Source organism: Adiantum capillus-veneris, chromosome 15 (assembly GCF_014529385.1).
Source record: "Adiantum capillus-veneris isolate H3 chromosome 15, ASM1452938v2, whole genome shotgun sequence".
NCBI classification, from domain to species: domain Eukaryota; kingdom Viridiplantae; phylum Streptophyta; class Polypodiopsida; order Polypodiales; family Pteridaceae; genus Adiantum; species Adiantum capillus-veneris.
The window spans coordinates 16,122,985-16,140,483 of NC_140945.1; the positions used below are offsets into that span (position 1 = coordinate 16,122,985).

General features: G+C 44.2%; 1 pseudogene; it reads right to left on the bottom strand.

The window, feature by feature from the left end:
- Positions 1 to 4,727: 4,727 nt before the first annotated feature.
- Positions 4,728 to 5,423, bottom strand: LOC147440323 (uncharacterized; annotated as a pseudogene).
- Between the last annotated feature and the right edge of the window lie 12,076 nt (positions 5,424 to 17,499).

The window sequence follows — 17,499 nt, forward strand, 5'->3', positions numbered from 1 at the left end:
TAGAAAATAATGGCTGCTTTGTAAGCTCGCTGCTGCTCTCGCACACCCCCCCCTCGCCTGTCCATGTCGCCATCGCTAGCCTCTCCCTCCCCCGCCTTTGTTGCCTACCTTGCTACACGATGCCCTTGCCTCCGCGCTGTTGTGCCTGCGTCCAATCAGTGTGGCTACTTAGCTCGTTCCCCCACACCCCAGCTACTCGCCATCACCTCCCCCCCCCCCCCCTTCATTCACTTGACCTTAGCCCCCACACACCCTGCCCCCCCCCCCCCCCCCCCCCCCCCCCTCCCCTACACGTAACCAAGAACCCATCCCCCCCTTCCCCGGTTTTGCTTGAAGGACTCACCATACTGCTCACTCGCGATTTGGTGTGCTCACTCCAGCAAGGCTTGGCCTCGCCTTCATTCCTTCCGCGTTCCTGGTAGCAGCAGACACTGATGGAGAATTTTGCCTCGCCACAGGGGGACTCGACAGAAGCTCCCTTGTCCGACTCCCCGGAACCCACCATCCGACTTGCTCTTTTTCCGACAGAGCAAGCGAGCTTAGAGGCAGAGGTGGCACACCTTCAAGCCACCTCTGTTATTTGCAAGATTCTCGGTACTAGACCCAACAAAGGAGAGTGCGTGATCTCCTTTGGCCCACCTTTCAGCAGAAGTGAAAAAGATCCTTGACGTTTAGCTGCTCGAGCCTGGCTACTATCAGATAGAGTTTGAAACCCCGAGATGGCATCCAAGGTCATTGCAATGAGTTCCCTGGCCATTCAAGTAGTTCGAGCTCATTTTTGATAGTAGCACCATGGTTTCGACTCAACTACCGATGTTCTTGTCGAGGAGGCATACCTGCCCATCTCAATCTGCTTCCCCGGCCTGGGGAGGGAGTACCTTCCACTCCTTCCCAAGATAGGCTCAGAGATTGAGACTGTTCTGAAGACACCTCGCACGACAGCCTCTGAAGCTGTCAAGACAGCTGGCATTCCATCAATTCATATTTTGGTTTGGGACACCCACACCCTTGTGAAGGTCATTCTACTATCTCTGGTGAGCGATGGTTGGTTCTGCTAGAGCGTGGAGTATTTGGGCCTCCCAAATCACAGTTTCATTTGTAATCATATGGGCCACCTTGAGAAGGCTTATTCGCGGAGGAGACCCTGACCTTCACCTCAGGCTCAGTCCCAGCCTTCAAGAGCTGGACATCAGCAGTAGGTAGAGTCACAAGGTATGTAGGCAAAGCCACCCTCCAAGTCTAGGGCTCAGGCAGAGGAGGGATGGCAGTAGGTTCGTGGTCGACGTCGGCAAGGGCCACCACATCAACCTGGCACTCAAAGCGGCCCCCAGGATTCAGGTCAGCAGAGTTGGGTTCCCACAGGGAACCATTTTGACTCCACCCTGCACATCAGCCTCACCTCCGACAGCCCCCCCCCCCCCCCCCCCCCCCCCCCCCCCCCCCCCCCCTCTCCGAATTCCCCTCCTTCCTCCTTCACCCCATCTTGCCCTTCTCCCTCTACCGCCCCCCCACTCCTCCTTCTCCCACTAGTCCCCCTGCTCCCACATCTCCTCCCGCTCCTACCCCGCAACCAACTCAGGGGACAAGACCATCCTCGGTTGTCAGGAGATCTCTTGGCATCACTTTTTTCACGAGTCGCTTAGTGAGAGAGGGATAGACTTTCTTGCAACCCCCCCTTCTGGTGCAGACGTATCCCTTTGCAACAGTTCCTCAAGGAATAACAAGCTTCGACATTTGGCGTTGGTGGGACTTTTTTGCCTATGACTTCACACGTTGTCTCGACGACGCTTCACCAAACTTTGAGGCAGCCTGCTTCATATTCCATGTAATGTTCCTTGGTTGCAGCTCGAGGGATAGAGGCCCTGGACTCAACGCTTGGCTTCTCTTTTCCCCTTTGTGGTAGGGACCAACCTAAGTGGACTTTGGACTCAGTGTTGGAGTGGCTGCAGGCACAGGCCCTCGAGTTCTCTCACAACATGGGAGACCTAGGGATTACAGACTTGGTTTAGACTCTGTGGCCATTGGCCAAGTTCTCAGTGACACCTCCGTACTCGACAGGATGTAGACACATTGTGGTATATTTCTTTGCTGACAGGCAGATCCCGCCCTGCTATGTACACATACATGAGCACTCTTGGACAGAGGAGGTTGCCCTGCATATGGCTCGTTCTTCTTGGGCCTGGGCTAGACACTCTCTGCAGTCACGCCTGTCTCGGGGAAGCTCGGATGCAGATTACTCCCCATCCAAGCCAGCCTCGAAGATAGGAAGGTTAGATGCCCGGGGCAGTCACTTATCAAAAGACCCCTATATCACGTGCGTTCAAGAGGTAATTAATAATACCCCAATATACATACTATACTTACAATGTGAGCCTATTTAAAAAACCCCCACCCCCCTCTGTATGTATACATGTTTATACATTTTGGTCTTTTAATAATCCTCTCCGGTTAACTCACGTGATATCATACACATTCTAAAAAGTGACCGTCTTGGGGTTAGCTGCTTCTGCAGCATCATGTTCTTTCTGGGTCTCCATGAGGATCGTCTCATGGAACGTGTAGGGATTAGGTGGGTCCCAATTTCAGCACCAAAGGGGCTGTTTACGTCAGGAGCTTCAATGATGCATGGTCTTATGCTACAAGAGCATCATCTGTGTGAGAGCCACATTAGATGATGTGGTCGGCTCTTGCGTGGGCGTTATGAGACATTTTGGTCAGCTGCAGTTGGACTTGCAGGTATACAAAGAGGGGTATGTATGACTATTGTGGACTCTTGGACACAGGCCATTGTGGACAAAGGTATTATTGTGCCTCACAAGGCTAAGTGGATTACTCTGCAGATTCAGGATTGCCTCTTGGGCTTCTTGAACATCTATGCACCCAATGTGGCAAGTGCATGTGTAGAGTTTTGGTCGCACATTGTAGAGTCTTTGCCGCATGCAAAAATGGTGCATTGGGAGAGACTTCAACATGTTGGAGGACCCCTCGCACACGGATGGAGGTAGCCATGCTATTGTGCATGGTGTTGCGTTCGCAGCTTCGGAGAGGCTATATATAACTTTGAGGGTTTCAAATGTTTGGCAGCACTCTAGCTTTGTGAGGCCCCCAGACTCTTGTTCGGACCGTAGAGTGGGAGGAGTGAATCTCTCTTAGATAGATTGCTTCTATGCTAGTGACCACATCTGTAACTTGGGTGGGACGGTTTGCATATTGGGACATCTTTTTCGGACCCTGCACAAGTGATCCTTACAGTGACAAATAGACAGAGGAGGGCCTTCAAATTTGTGTACTAGGGGTTCCAATTCATTGCTCACATATCCTTGTTTGTTGTGCAAATTTTCTTGTTTAAACTATAAAATCCGATTGTAAATTGGTGGAAGCTTGACTTTCAAGGTTAAAAATTCAATCTTTTAGTTGTAAATCCTGGCAAGAACGCTAGATTTTGGCATAAATCTCAAATTGTCTTTAGTTTGTCCTTGAAAAACATGACCAAGAAAATTGTTTTCTTCTCTCTCTCTCTCTCTCTCTCTCTCTCTCTCTCGTGCTTGAAAACAAAGATCAGCGTAATTCCACTTATAAATTTTGAAATATATAGGTGAGAAATACAGCAAAAAAATCTTTAAATATAGCCAATCTATCTCTCTCTCTCTCTCTCTCTCTCTCTCTCTCTCTCTCTCTCTCTCTCTCTCTCTCTCTCTCTCTCTCTCTCTCTCTCTCTCTTTTTCTATTTCTCTCGTATCTTAGTGCTAAAAAAAACCTTGGTCAACTGCTACTTTAATAGACTCAAGAGAAATTAGAATGCTTTTAGCTTTATTTCGGTGGTGTCCACTAGTCCAATGCAACAATAGTTTTTCACGTTCTTCTGCCCTTCAAAGGGCTATCAATCTTGCGTATGAAGGGTTAACCAGTGATTTTTTTTATGTCCAAGCACTACAACAAAAAAAGGTGTCATCGACGCAGATATCGACGCACTGCGTCGCTATGTGCGTCGATAGCCGCGTCCCTGTGAACCTGTCGCTATTTGCGACGCACTTTGTCCCCATCCTGATCACCCCAAGACGTCAGAAGGCTGGTCGAAAACTGCAGCTCCGCGAGCTCGCGAATTCGCTGTCGCATCTCAGTCCCGACTCTATCCATGTCAACAGAACCATCTACCTGTACAGTATAGAGCTTGGAGGCACTAGGATCATGTGCCCCCCAAGGTGTCCGAGGTGTGCCAAGAGGTGTGCCAGGGTAGGATGGGGGTCATGAGCGAGGAGGGGTCGAAGCATCTGTGGACCCTCCTCCACAGCAACCACCACCTCCACCTGACAATCGTTGAGATCGGCGAGTGCGCCTGTGCTGCGGAGATGAGGACTTACCCGCCTCTGTCCCACCCCTAGGTGTCGAAGCGGCCGTGATGGGAGAAGCAGGCGCCGTACCCATAGGCGTCCTCCCCCCCGTAGGCGTCCCCCCCCTAGGCGTCGGACCCTCCGGTGTGAAGCCCAGAGGCGTAGTACCCGTGCCTCTGGCTACCCAGTATTGAGAAGCCTCTGCCATCTGAGCAGGCGTCATCCGTGTAACGAAGCCCATGAATGCATCTGCACTCATGGAAGCGGGATCTGGAATCTGGTCTGCCATACTAAAGTCCTGCACAAAGAAAGTAAAATAAAGCGTCAGAACACAATTGTTTAAATTAACTTTAAGCTTAATTTTAAATCAACGTCTTCACACAAACACTTACAGGCCTAGGCCTCGATGAGTGAGGCATCATCGATAAGATCTTGCACCGTATCATCGTCAATCTCTAATTGCAAACATAACTATGCCCCAACTCGTTCTGGCAGATTGTCTTCATCCATTGCATCTTCATCTACAAGTGTCAATTCTGGCTCATCTGCGTCATCCCTCGTATATCTGTCAGCTTTCTCTGCCATATCTTCGTCCATCTCATCTAATGTCACAGTAGTATGGACGTCGTCTGACTGACTTTCCTCTAGGAGATCTTGCCCTTCAAATACTTGTTTATTTCTTGGAGCAACCTGAACCACAAACCACCATTGTCGCTCTCGAGGCTCCGGTACAAAGACCACTTGCTCGCAATGTTCGGGGAGAGCAAATGTGTCGCTCGCATCTGTCTAAATCTTTGTAGAATCTATTTGCACAAGTTTGTTTCCATCTGTGTGTACCGTTGCATTGCGACCAGAAGTAATCACCTTGAACCACTTCACATCCAACAAAAACATCTCAAACTGCCTGAAGCTTACTTTCATGATATCTGACACCAAACCACAGTAATCGAGGTTGCTAGTGCTTTCATTCGTGTCTTTAGCACTGGCCCTGCTCTTTTGCATGAAACTAACCATTACCCCACTGTCAAACGTGTTTCTTCTGCTGTCAATTTGTTGTGTTCTGAAATGCTTTCCATGCGACCACAGTGCCATGTATGTATGATACTTCCAGTCGCATCCAATAGCCAGCTCTTCCTCTTCTAGAGATATGGGTCTCCGATCTGTCGAGCTGCTCTCACTGTCTTGTCCAACCATGCCATTGTAGGGAATTCAAGTAGAGGAGCGAGATAGTCTGGCAAGGGTAAGCCTCTAGTCGTTCAACTTCGCCTGAAATCCTGTCGCTCCCTATTGCGTCTCTCTTTCTCTTCTTCGTACCTTTCAAGCCATTTTTGCATCGGCGCTGAATTTAGTATACAGAACTTCATGATCTTTTCTCGCATGGCCAGGTTCATTTTCTTCGGCACCCCTTGCCCTTGCAGCTCCTCTCCCACCAGTCTTGCATCCTCCTCATCGCTCCACAGTCGAGGCATTTCTGGGTCAGAAACGGATAGAAATTCGGTCATCAATACAAGAGACTCTTGCACCACCCATCCTTCTGCCATGCTCCCCTCTGGACGCGCTTTTTGGCAAACAAAACCCTTAAGTGTTTTCATGAACCGCTCTAGAGAGAACATCCAACGGTTGTGGACTGTACCTGCCACTGCAATCTCATCTATTACATGGACGAGCAAGTGCATTTGGATAGTTAGGCAGCTCGTGGGTAGATACTTCTCAATCATGCAAACTGCCTCAATGGAGTTAGCCCTTGCGTCTGCAATAGATTCCTCCCGTATCTCCTTGGAAGAGATCCACCGCACTAGCTCTGAAATCTTGTATATGCAGGTCTGCACTTCCTCCGTTAAACACCCCTTCATCGCAATTGGAAGAATGAATTGCAAGAACTTATGCCAGTCGTGCGATTTCAATCCTGACAGTTGATCGTCACGGGTGAATGTTGTCTTGAGACATCGCATATATCCTGTTGGCGTCCTGAACTCTGAAATCACCCTTTTCACTTGTCGCTCTTCGTTTTTTAGCAATACCCATGGCGCTCTTGGAATTTTTGTTTGGCCAGCTGCATTGGTGAAAGGCCATAGCTCTGGCATCTTTCCAACCGACTGCAAATCATCTCGTGAAGCTTGATTGTCTTTCATTCCCATGATTGTCTTCCAGAGGAGCTCTCCCACATTCTTGAATATATGCATTGGATCCAGCAAATGGTTAATTAGTAGATCACCCCAGTATGGCAACATATGGAGAATGGACAAACATTTCATTCCTGGAATAGGTTGCCCCTCATGTTGCTCCCATCGGCGACGCCACTCTTGTACATGCATAGGACGACATTCGACGCGACCAAGCTGACCTTTGCGCAAGTGATGGCCATCTGGAAGATAACGGTGGTGGCCTTGATAAATTGGCTTTTGAAGAGAGGCAGAATAGCGCACATCCAAAGACTGCCTGCAAATTGGACATGCATTGTATCCCGAAGTTGTTAGCCCTGCATATATTAAAGCATGAATCAGGCCAAGGCAAAGGGCTTGCGAATAGGGAGAATTTTGTAAATCAATAACCACTACCAGAAGCTTCTCTATATCCTGGCCAATCATGCATAGTCCACATAAGAAGTCCATGGATCCTTACATGATGTTGTCCTACTGGTTCAACCGCATTTGCTATGTCGATCCCATGCCATAACTCCTGGAGCTCGTCAACTAGTGGAGCTAGATAAACATCCATGTTTTGTGCCTTGAACTTACCAGGTACAATCAAGCTTAATATCAAATGACCCTTCTTGATGGCAAGCCACGGCAGGAGGTTGTAATTGATAAGGCACACAGGCCAAGTGCTCCATGACGAGCTTCTCAAGCCAAATGGATTGACTCCATCCATTGCCATGCCCAAATGCAAATTGCGTGGTTCACTCTTAAAATGTGGCCAAGTATCTTCAATGTGCCTCCAAGCCTTTGAATCAGCGGGCACCCTAAATATTGCGTCAGTGGATCTATTCGTAGAATGCCACCGCATCAACTTTGCAATGGAACCACAACGAAACATGCTTTTTATCCTAGGAATAATAGGGAAATGCCGCAACACTTTAGCTGGCACTGTCTCGCCAACTGCATCTTGTTTGTAGCGCATTGCTCCGTACTTAGGACACGATAGACAATCTGCGAATTCATTGCGAAAAAGAATGCAATCATTTGGGCATGCATGAATCTTGTTGTAGTCCAAGCCAACTGAGGTCAGAAGTTGCTTTGCGTCTGGCCTGGAGGGGGGCATTTCATTGCCAGCCGGGAGAAGTTGCTCCCGCAATAACCTGTTTAAGACACATTAAATTAAAAAGCTCTCCGAGCACATCACCGTTGCAATCGGAAAATCTCTTTTGTAAATTACGTACCTCTACAAAGCAGTGACGCTTGCATCTGACCACCCGTACACTGACTGAAGATTCAAAAACACCAGACAAGTACGAAGCGCAGATATTTTGGCGCCTTCATAGATTGGTTGACGTGCCAACTTTCTCAACATGTCTTCAGGAGATAGGCGCACGGCTTCTGGTGCTGCTTCGTTCGCGTTCTCCTCGCTTGTCTGGAAGAAGGCATCCAGCATCTCCTCCATGCCGTCGTCTTCTGTTTGTAAGCCCTTTTCTGCTTCCATCCGTGGCTCTATATTGTTCGGACCTTCACGCATAATCTTTTTTCTCTCTCTCTCTCTTTCTCTCAGATGTAGGTGCTATGTCGTAGAAATCAATGCCCGTTCCGTAGGAGTCGTATCGCAGATTCTGTACGGTTTCTCTAGCAAACTCTCCGTACTTGTGTACATGCTCATTACATATCCTACGCTTGCGCAGGATTTGATACTTGCATAGCGTGCACGAGCATGCAATCTTTTCCTCCATGTTAGTTGATGACGTTGCCATCTACAATGATTATGAATGTTGTTTTAATATATATATATATATATATATATATATATATATATATATATACTCCTCACAATGTAAACTACCTTGCATTCTCTAGTCTTGCCCAATCTCCGTACACCTCGGTCCAGAGGTGTACGGAGATCAGGACCACCGGGTCAAAATCTCGTCTTTATTGGTCAAATCCTATATGGGTAGACACATACGTGCACTCCCAGGTGTACACGGCAATGCATGTAGCAGGCAAAACCCCTTTGCCTCTTTTAGTTCCATAGTTTCTTCTCTGTCTCTATCTCTCGTTCTTTCTCTCTCGATCTCGCTCTCGCTATCTCTCTTTCTCTCTCTCTCTCTCTCTCGATCTCGCTCTCGTTATCTCTCTTTCTCTCTCTCTCTCTCTCTCTCTCTCTATATATATATATATATATATATATATATATATATATATATATATATATATATATATATATATATATATATATATATATATATAACTCTCTTTCTCTATCTCTCTATTTCCTATCTCTCTCTCTCTCTCTCTCTCTCTCTCTCTCTCTCTCTCTCTCTCTCTCTCTCTCTCTCTCTCTCTCTCTCTCGCTCTCTACTTCCCTATCTCTCTACTGATCGAACGAGCGACTGAGCTAGGGAGATCTAGACGCCCACGACTATGGAGGACTACACAACATCGATAGAGGCTGCATCAGAGGATCTAGCTAGGTCACTTTGGCTCGACATGCACAACGCCCGGTCAGACTACTGACCATGGAGGAGATTGATGAGATCCTCTAGCGACAGATGCTGGATCTCCTATGATCTACCTATCCAGCTAGCTGGTTTAGCCGTTTAGTCCACACCCAACAGTTTAGGATTCCATAATATTTTATTTTGTCATCTTCTTACTCTGACTTTGTATCAAATCCATCACATTGTAACTTTCTTGTCTCATGTCTCATAGGTCACTTTGGCCTTTCGAAGACGTTAATATAACATTTCATTTCATTTCTCTCGTTAATTTTTTTTCTTTAATTTTAATTTCCTAAGCATACATTAATTCTCTCTCTCTCTCTCTCTCTCTCTCTCTCTCTCTCTCTCTCTCTCTCTCTCTCTCTCTCTCTCTCTCTCTCTCTCTCTCTTTCCTACACACACACACGATGTAGAGAGAGAGAGAGGGAGGGGTTGGGGGGGACGGAGATGGACATGCAGCAGGTTTCGCCCAAGATCTGAGCAGGGAGGGAGATGGACACGCAGCAGGTTTCGCCCAAGATCTGAGCAGGCGAAAATAGCCCCTGCACGTGGGTTTCGCTTTTTTTCCCCAAATTTTTTTGCGCCGCTATACACGTGGATATACGCGTCGATATACGCGTGGCAAATAAAGTCTTTCCACGCGTATATCGACGCACACTGTGACGCGTATAGTGATGCAGGCTAATTACATCGATATACACGTGGAAAAGCATGGCCGTCGATATATACGCGTCGATATCTTCATGTAGTGTTGTAGTGAAGTCTTCCCTTTAAATGGTTGTCAACCCTACGCAAGAAGAGCTCACTTGTGAAGAACCTTGCACTTGAAGAGATCAAACTGAAGTTTCCCTTCACCTACGAAGGATGAACTTTTTTCCAATCTATCATTAAAAAGGGTTGGCCGACCAATTGCCCTTCAAAAACAAAGCTCAAAGTTTAGAAGTTAGAACTTCAAAGGGATTTGAAGTTTGGTGATGATTCATTATTTTATGATATTATTTTTTTGGTTAGTCAGTAGGGGTGTGATGTACCCAACCCGGAAGATTGGGACGACTTGATAGATGGCCTTCCTTTGTTCTCAAGTTTAGTTGACAACACCCTACTCCATTTCCACAAAGCAGAGATACAAGTAACAGAAGAGAGGAAGTCCTCTGTCCATTGCGATTGTGGTTGTGAAGGTCATACACCACATGCCAGGTCGAGAATCAAGGGATTTTGATGGGAGCTAATTTCTATATCACAAAGATAAAATCCCATTGACATATTTAGAATCTATAAACAATGTCTTTTTTTCCATGTTGAAGAGGCATGGCTGCCATTCATAAACCCTAAATATGATATGAGACTTACTCTAAACTAACTAGTAATCTTGTGAAAAGTACCCGACTAATCGGGTCCACTCGTTGGAGGTGTCTGCTCCTTGATCTTTAATTTTTGGCTCCTCTCTAGTCTTCTCCTAGTCTTGCTCTTGAATTGTTGGTGGGGTTTTCATCTTTTTTGGTTCTTTCATCTTCTCCTTGACTTCGACTGTTGGTGGCACCCTTGGCATTTTCTCAGATTTTGTCTCTTTTTTTTCCATGTTCAAGAGATTCTTAAGCAGGAGGGTTGTGGTTGATTGGTTTGAGAGGGGTGGCACATTATTAGTGTGAGTTTCCAAAGGTTCCACACCACTCTCCTCCCTGGGTTGTTTCTTTTCACCTTTGTCCTTGTTCTGAGACTGAGAGGAGTCATCAGATGATTCAAGATCATCAATTTTCTGCCTCATTGACTCCTCTTGCACCCTTTGCGTAGTTTTATGATTAAGCTCATTGTTTATAATTTTCGGCACTGTAATGGAAATGGCCTAAGACCTTTGAGAAGAGCAGAATTAAGAGAATCAGAGTGAGCATTTTTGTGAGATTACTTTGAGAACATAGAGGGTGAACTTAATTGATGGTAGCAACATAAACATAGTACTTAATTAACTTGGCATGAACAATACTTTTGCAAGAGAGAGAGTATTAGAGATCATGACAATAGTTGAGGACCGGATTTACTTGGAGCCGGTCCCCCCCCCCCCCAAAAAGCCGTTTGTACTATAGATTCTCCCATCAAGAGAGACTTGGTACAATACAATCTTTGTGTTCCTTGTGACCTTGGTGATGCAATGAAGATGGAAAGCTTCATGAATCACGAGCATTACATAAACTTTGCAAAAAGCATTAACTATCCCAAGGCCTCAAACACCTTCGAAGGTGGAGAGAGCTAGTTGGGGAATGAGGGTAGGGAAGAGGAAGAAGAATCATTCATAAGAGAAAGAAATATTTCTTCACTTATCATCACTCTTCTTGCTTAGCATAGCATAATAGCATAGTAATGAAGATGAAGAAGATGACAAGTTTAAGCATTGAAGCATGGCTCTTGGTTGGATTTGCATTCCATAGCCAAGATTGTTGATGTAAGCTCTCAACTTCTCAACAAGCTTGGAGAAGGAGATGGAGCTCTTGCATTTTGCACTCCACACAATGAGAGAATGTGTGTGTGTGTGTGGGAGAGTATACCTCCCTCTCATGCTTGGTCCACATCTCTCTCTCTCTCTCTCTCTCTCTCTCTCTCTCTCTCTCTCTCTCTCTCTTATTATTTGATTATTTCATTTGGACATGTGTCCTCTTTTTCCTCTTTGAGAGAAAGAACTTAATTATTTATTTTTATGCATCTAAATTCTCATTGGACCCCTTTAAAACCTATCCAATAGGATTCAAGCACCTCATGAGGGCCACATGTGTTTTTTATGCTTCTTAAGTCATTTGGTTTGAATAGAATACTTCAAGCACTTAGTCAATCAAGCATGGAAATGTTTTATGCCTCTTGAGAGTTTATCTTTGAATTGAACACTTCAAGAACCTTAGTCATTTAAGCATGTGAGAAGCACCTCAAGCTTTTGGGCAAGGTTCTCGCAAATGCTTAGCAAGATGACAAGCACCTCATGCTTGGGTAGGATTCCCACCTCAAGGTCATCCCTAGCTTGCCTAAGGTCAAAGGACTTTTTTACACTAACTTTTGGAGGTCTTTAATGAAGCTAACCCTAAGGTCTTTTAAGCTCCATTAGATGCATGTTGCTCTTTGATAGACTACCTCTTTTTGGACCCCTATTGAGATGTAACCATCTCTCCTCTTGGTCCCTTGCTGAGGTAAATCTAGAAGCACTTATTGCGCATTGCTCTTTGGTAGACCGTCTCCTTTTGGACCCCTATTGAGATGCAACCATTCCTCCATTTGGTCCCCTGTTGAGATAGGTCTAGAAGCACATATCTATATCCTAACTCTTGTTCCCCTTTTATCTTTCCATATTAAATGATCAGTTTAATATGATAAAATCATTTGGTAAAGTTAGATATTATATATTATGACAGGCACCATCCACTTTGGTTATGGCAGTCCTCCTTTTATACTACTTTATCTTTTCAAGTTGATGTGCCTTTTGTTGTTCTAGTGGTTTGTGCTGATCATTATCACCTTCATCATCTGCATTTGTTCCCATTGTCTTCTTCTCCTCTACCATCTTCTTTTGTAGTTCCTCCCTTTGTGTCTGAGCGTCTTCCATGGATCTTTGTGTCTGAGAGAGTGGTATTTGGTCTCTATGTTTTGTTGACTTCCTTTTGACTCTCACCCGACAGAGAGTATACTCTTCTTCTTCTTTGTCAGATTCTTCATCTTCAGAGGTCTGGTATTCTGAAGGCGTGTCTCTATTTTTGGGTTTATTTTCTCCGTTGAGGTTAATATATGATTCTATCTCCTCACTATCATATTTTTTTTCTTTGAGAGCTTTGTCCTTATGTTTTCTTTGGTGCTTGAGCTACAAAGGGTCCTGCCCCACTGGTCTAACTGCATGCTTTGACTTGTGTAGGGGATCAAGCTGTGATTTAGCTGGTGGCAATTGATCTATCATTCTAAGTACATTCTTTGAGAGCTTTGTCCTCATGTTTTCTTTGGTGCTTGAGCTACAAAGGGTCCTGCCCCACTGGTCTAACTGCATGCTTTGACTTGTGTAGGGGATCAAGCTGTGATTTAGCTGGTGGCAATTGATCTATCATTCTAAGTACTTGGTAAGCAATTCTAGTTAGCATTTTCCCCCCATTTATATATTTCTTGTTCATGTCGCTGCTTTTGAGATTGGCTTCGACTAAATTTTTGAGTTTGTATTTTCCCAGGTCGCAACGGATCATTCTTTGGTTCAAGAGTCCAATGGCCATCAATACTGCAATGTACAGGTTTGGCTTAGTATACCTTGGTGGCTTTTGGACTTTAAGGTGCTAGGATATGAGACGCAGCGGCAACTCCGTTTTGAATACACCAAGTCCTTGTAAGTGAACTTATGTCCTTGCTGCTTGATTAATACTTTGTCATTATCTACAGCTTTGGTTTTGAGAACCAAGTTATGGTGCCTAGTGGTAAATGTAGTGCCTGATTGATCATGTCAGTGGTGATCTGAACTTTCACTGCTTTGCCATCTTTATCTGTTAATGTAGCTTCTCCATTGTAATGAATGTATGACATCAATTCATGTCCTATCTGAAAATCAGTCCCCCATGGTTGTAGATGAAAGAATGTGTCCATCTGTAGACACTTGGATCCTTCAATTACCTCCTTATGTTGAAGCAAGGTCCATATTTCTCTTTTTACTTTTCTTCCATCCACGACTTCGAATTTCCCAATGAAAATATTTGCAAGAATCTTTGCTAACTCCTCCTCTGAAATGTGGACCTTCTCATTTTAGGAGATATCCACCAGCCAGTAGGGTGGGCCTTCCTATTGCTTCCTTGGCCGTTTGCGAGGCATTCTGTGATAAAAATTCAAGTGATTAGATCTAGAAGTTGTCCAAAGAGTTGTTGAGAAAAGTCGATAAAATGCAAACTTGACCATAAAATGAAAAATGAGCATAACTTGATCAAAACAAGCCAAACTTGACCAAAATTCACGAGTGCAGTTGGGACTACAATAGGCACTAGGTCAGGTGGCTATAGGTCATTTTTGACTCAAGGGATCATGGATCGTGATCCATGTTCTAACCAATTTTTGACTTTTGGTAATACCATCTAGTAGGGTATGCTTAGGGGAAGCTATGGTTCACTTCTTTTGGAATTTGGATCATTGATTTGAAATCCATGCCATTTTTTGGAAATTTTCTCAGACTTAAGGGTTTCTGGGATTTTGACTAGGCTTTTGGCCCAAACAAGTTGAAATTTTGGGAAAAGGTCTTCCATGAAAATTAAAGTCTGAGGGTAGGGTTTTCGTATGGAAAGCTTGCAGGAAGTCATGGATCACGATCCATGTTCTGTAACCATTTGAGGTGAAACTTGGGGTATCTGTTCCTATAGCATATCCAAGTACATTGGTGAAGTTATTTTCTAGTTTGGATAGGTTTTTCTCTAGTTTACCTAGTGTTCCAAGTTATGGCCCAATTTGGTCCAACTTTGCCATATTTGGTTTTGGTTGGCAATTTTGATCCTTGATGGTGATCACTATGTTTGGTTTCTTTCCTTTCTAATGATTTGGGGTTGAAGTATTGCCCAAACCTCAGCTATCTGTTAGTTTCTGGCCCAATTGGAGTCTCTTGGACCCCTTTAGTCTCCTTGGCAAGTATGGACCACTTTTTAGGCTTTTTGTGGCACCTTTTGAGTTGACATTAGTTCACATGTATTCTCAACTTTTCATATTGACCAAAAACACACTTTCAATCTCTAACACTCTGACATTGCTGAACCTTGACAAATGAAGCACTTTATGTGAATGAAGGCTTAATTTTTGTCATATTGCAAAACTCCCAGCTTGTACACATACTTTGTACCCAATTCTGAAGAAATCTGCATCTGGGGGTCTTGGATAGCGATCCATGTTTTGAACCCAAATTGGACAAAAATTGAAGAGTAGGTTCCTGGCATGTTCGTTAAGCTCTTGATGCATTTTTTTCTAGGTTTGGATCACTCTTTCTAGCTATGGATCAAAATGACCATTTAGTGACTGAAATTCTAACTTTACTTGACTTTTGGTGGTTTTCATGTCCATTTGACACCAAATTTGCAAGGCACACGTCCCAAGACATTTGCAAATTGATTGTACCAAAAATTTCATGTTTGGGTAAGTTTGGGGTCATGATCCATGTTCAGTAACATTTTTCTGTGATTATTGCAATGGATAAGCTCTTTTACCAGCATCATTTTGCACTACTTAGTTTTGAAAATTGAAGTGGGGGTCATGGATCACGATCCATGTTCTACCCCATTTTGAGATTGATGGTATGGCTTGCATTTGCTAGCAGTCGTGGACATTCCTATCAACTTGCTTGTGAATTTGGACTTAGTTAGTCCCCTCAAAAGTGCTCTGAAATTTTTTCAAAATCCCATCTCGTATTTGATTGATTATGTTATTGTTTGTGTTTTTGTGCAGATTTGACCATTCATTGTTGTTCATGTACTGACAAGGATCATACTTGTGAAATTTGGTGGAGAGTGGGTATCCGACGTTGCTATAGAAAGGCAAAAAACTAACCAAATGCTCTTGGTCAAAAAAGCTCTGTGTGTGTGTGTGTGTGTGTGTGTGTGTGTGTGTGTGTGTGTGTGTGTGTGTGTGTGTGTGTGTGTGTGTGTGTGTGTGTGTGTGTGTGTGTGTGTGTGAAGGTTTTTGATTGCAATGAGGTCTAATTTGCCCATTTGCCTATATGTGTTCGATTTATCCCGAGTGAAATTTGCCTACTTACCTTAGTTGGCCACATTTCTTGTCATAAAAACTAATATCTAATTCTCCCAAATGATTTTCTCATGTTAAACTGATCATTTAATACGAGGAAGTACCAAGGGAGTAAAACCTAGAATATTGGTAAGGCTGCCAAACCGGTCTCTGCAGGTATCCAAAGGAGAGAAAATAGGGATCCAAAGGGGGGCAGTCTGCAAAAGAGCAATGCACATCACTGGAGCTTAAAAGACCTAAGGTTCAGCTCCATTAAGACTTCCATAGGCTAAGGTTCCAAAATTTAATTAAAAAGTCCAAATGGTCAAAGCTGGAAAAATTGGATGGTGGTGGGAAGACTCGAAAGTCTTCCCACGTCCCTATCAAGGAGGGGGCAAGCCCTAAGAGTAGGGGAGGAGAGAGAAACACACACACACACACACTCCAAATCTTCCCCCAAAGGGAATACTAGACACATGGCAGACTCCTAGCCCAGTTGCCCCAATCTTCCCTCAAATCCTATTGGATGGCCATAGAGGTATTAGGCTAGAGTAAAATTAGTCTTATTAATTTTAGAATGCTTGATAAAAGAACCAATAGAAATTAAGCTCCCCAAAAGACTATTGGACAGTCTACCAAGGGGTCCAATGAGCATCAAGCAGCCAATGGCTTGCCTGATTCCTATTGGCCAGAAGACTAAAAGGTCCAATGAGATTTTAATTAAATAATTTAATTACCTAAAGCTCTCACAAAAGGGGAAAGGGGGACGCATGTCACAAGGCTATCAATTATGCTTCTAATATGTGATTGGCTAAGCTTTGCAGGAGCCAATGGGAAGCCAGCAAGAGCAAAAAGCAAGAGGGGTTGAACAAGTAGAGAGAGAGTTGGCATTTTTAGTCTAACTAACTTTGCTACACACACACACACACACACAACTCATGTGTTGAGCAAGAACTCCATCTCCTTCTCCAAACATTGAGAAGTAGAGGCCTACACCAACAACTCTTGGCTATGGAATGCAAATCCAACCAAGAGCCAAGCTTCAATGGCATGCTCATCTCCTATACCATGCTAATTACTCAGCTAAACTATGCTATTAGAGTGATTATGTGAGGAGAGTACTTCTTTCTTGTGAGATACATCTTCTTCCTCTCAATCTTTCCTCATTCCTTGCTAGCTCTCACCATTTTTGAAGGTGTGTGAGGTCTTGGAACTGAGGCTAGAGACACTAGGTGTGTTTTTCAAGCATAATTTGGTGCATGAAGCTTCCATCTTCATTGCACCAACGAGTTTTGTCAAGGAACACAAAGATTGTATTGTGCAAAAGTCTCCTTTGATGGAAGAAGCTAAAATACAAGTCCTTTTTGGAGGGGGGACCGTCTCCATGTAAATCCGGTCCTAAACTGTTGTCAATTGTTCTATTTCTCTCTCTTTTCAAGTATTGTCTATGCCAAATTAGCTAGGTGTAAATTTCTATGTTTTTTTCTCAAACTAAGTACTCTTTCTACGCTCATTAGGAACTTATCCTTAATGGAATGCTCACTATGTTATCAATTTCCACTACACACAAGTTACTAGTGTATTAAATGTTACATTGGTATCAAAGCTATTGATTTCTCTTTTCTTGGTCAAGAAGAGAGTTCCTCAAGCTTGCTACAAATGGTTGGTGTTATTAATTGCAAAAAGAGTAAGTAGAATAGGGTTTTGTCATCCTTGAAGCACGCGTGCTTTATGCAATTAACGGGATACCGTCGAGAGGTATGGTCTTAATAATGGAGTCGTGTGGGGCTTACCTATAGCTTAACCATTATTGAGCTA